Raw genomic sequence first — 3,124 nt, 5'->3', positions numbered from 1 at the left:
TTTTTGGTTTTTTAAGACAGGGTTTCTCTGTGGCCCTGGCTATCCTGGAACTCTGTAGACAGGTTGGCCTCGAACTCAGAAATCCACCTGCCTCTGGCTCCCAAGTGCTAGGATTAAAGGCGTGTGCCACCTCTGCCCGGCCAAATAAATGCATCTTTTTTTTAAATATTTATTTATTTACTTTATGCATATGAGTACACCACCATTGCTCTCTTCAGACACACCAGAAGAGGGCACCAGACCCCATTACAGATGGTTGTGAGTCACCATGTGGTTGCTGGGAATTGAACTCAGGACATTTGGAAGAGCAGTTGGTGTTCTTAACCGCTGAGCCATCTCTCCAGCCCCCAAATAAATACATCTTAAAAAAGAAAAACAGAGTCAAGGACTCTGTGGCCTGATAGTGCCGAGCTCCATGGAATGTGCCCATGTGCTACACTTTGTTGTTGTTGCCGTAAACCTTGTCTTAAGATGTGATTGTTTGGGCAGCCTTGGCGCCATGGGAGGAGAAAAAAGATTGGAATACCAAGTTGTCAAAAGGGCTTTTGCCATTTTTTTGCCTCTTTTCTGGAAATCAGAAGGTTTAAAGAATGTTCTACTGGGCGTTCTGAGATCACAGCAGGTCCTCATAGCTTTCAGCCCCTCCCTCTAGTGAGATCTTAGCTTCTGATTTGTGACAGGAATTCTGAGATGGTTAGAGTCAAGGGGGACAGGTCTTAGCAAGCCAAAACATCTGGTGGAAGGGATCTCAAGTGATGATCTATAAGTGCATGTCCAAGACCGTTCTGAACGATGAGTCAAGACAATCAGGTAAAAATCAATGTGGGCTATAAAGCCAACCCCGAAAGACTGTTCAAAGTCAAGCACACAAAAGCAGTATTGGCCCTCTGCTAGAGTGACTTCCGGTTACAAGGCTTCCATACTCGACCCTGTTGGCTTTGCAGAAAACATCAAAATGGACACCACTTTTGCAGGCATAATGCAGATCTGGGCTGGGAATAAGATTGGCTTGGCTTGTGAGCCACTATAAAGTGAAGATGTAGGGTACTGTGTCAGACACTTAAGATTTTCAAAATGGGGTTGGTGAGATGGCTTAGCGGTACAGAACACTGACTGCTCTTTCAGAGGTAAGTTCAATTCCCAGCAACCACATGGTGGCTCACAGCCATCTGTAATGGGATCTGATGCCCTCTTCTGGTGTGTCTGAAGACAGCTACAGTGTAATCATATACAATAAATACATGGATAAATAAATGAATAAATAAGTCTTTAAAAGGGGTTTTCAAAGTGCTGTCAGTAGAGTGGTAGCCCCCACACTCACTTGAGGTGCACACCTGAGAAGAGAGTCTGCATCTAGTTAGCCGTCATCCTCTTAGGGTTGCCATCTGTAGGATTGGTGTCCCTTAGCCCTCACCTTCCCTTCCTGCCCTGGGACAGCTTGCCCTGGCCTTCTGGAGCCCGGGTAGTTCCATTTTGAGGAGTGCAGTTCAGTGTGTGACAAGCCCCTGTTGCATTTGAGTGATGTCTACTCAAAGCTTGACAGGAATGTCACATCAGCCAGGCATGTCCTCGGCTTCGGCTGTTGTCAGTGAAGTCCATGCTGATGGTCCCATGATAGTAATATTGAAAGACCCCGAGAACTGGAGAGATCCTTACTCAAGTCTCGGGATGACGCCACCACCCAATGACTCACGAGAGACCGAACTTGCTGTAATCACATGAGGTTTATTCCAGATCTGGGGTCGAACTCATAGCCTGGCAGGTCAGAGGGGTTCGACCAGGAGCACGAGGAGTAAGTGGTATTTAAAGGGAAAAACCACAAACTAGGGAGGTGAAAGGGTTACCAGGGAAACATAACAAGAGAACAATGGAAAATTCCAAAGGAACCCACTACCTAGCTGAGTCAGGTCACAAGGAAGTCATCCTACACACTCATTGTCTAGAGGAATGTAGTTTGGTCAATGCTATCTTCTTAATGGCTGACCAATTAGATAATTTATATCTTGTTGTTTAGTCAATGCTATCTTTTTAATGGCTGACCGCTCCTAGGACTAATTAGATAACTTATATCCTGTTCCTGGAACTGACCAGTCCACCTTCCTGGCTCGTGACAGAGACTTCTTATGCCTTCTTTAAGTAAAGGTTACACATTATACATACATTTCTATTAAATGCCCTCATTTTAAATTCTAAGATTCTCCAGCCTTTCATTCCCCACTTCTTCTAGTAATAGTTCTAATCATAGAACTAAATATCAGTATCATTATATTTTAGATTTTCCTGGCCTGGAAAAGTATAATATTGTTGGCCTAACATTAGAATCTGAACAGCACTTATTCTTTCTCTAACAAAGGCAAACTAATCTATTAAGCATGCATGGGCCTATGGTTATTTAGTCTTTCTCTGAGCTTACTCATGGAGTCTCTAATGACTCCTGAATGGTTTACATAAAAGCAACATTCTCCTATATTTAAATCAATGGCAGCTCTTAACTATAAGCCTTATGCTGCACTACCATAGTGGATGTTCCTGTAGCTGCCCCTGCAGTCCCTAAGCACAGTTCCAACATAACTGCCAGGGGAACTCCTTAACTCTCTTCTATTGCCAGGCACTACCTTACTAGCTCTCAAGCTTCCTAGCTTCTCTTTTTTCCTGTCCTTATCTCCAGCTCTCTAGCCTCTTATTCTTTCTGACTCTCACACTAGACTCCATCTTCAAAGATTCTCTTTTAAATGTTCTATCTCTTCACTATGCCCTTTCACAGTCTTTTTGTAACTTTCCTTTTTCTTTTTCCGTTTAAAACACTTTCTCAGCCACCTGTACTAGTTTTCTTAACGACTTATCCTGCATCTCTTCTTTCATAGTATTTTAACTCCACCAGAAATCCAGGAATGACTGAATAATAGAATATTCGGGGAAGCTTAACACAGCTTCCAGAAATATTGCCAATTAATAAGAGACTGCTGGACACCTGGACAGCCCTTCAAAACGTTGGAGCATCAATTTTCAGCCTTCTGGCCCGTGAATGTCTGAGGACAGGAACTTTAAGGACTAGGTTAATCTGTCTTGGCAGATATATGCTGTCCTAGGCCTGTGTGTCCTTTTTTGGACAGTATCGTCTGCA

The sequence above is a fragment of the Mastomys coucha genome, unplaced genomic scaffold, assembly GCF_008632895.1.
Source record: "Mastomys coucha isolate ucsf_1 unplaced genomic scaffold, UCSF_Mcou_1 pScaffold13, whole genome shotgun sequence".
Lineage (NCBI taxonomy): Eukaryota > Metazoa > Chordata > Mammalia > Rodentia > Muridae > Mastomys > Mastomys coucha.
Note: the sequence above shows the minus strand (reverse complement) of the source record.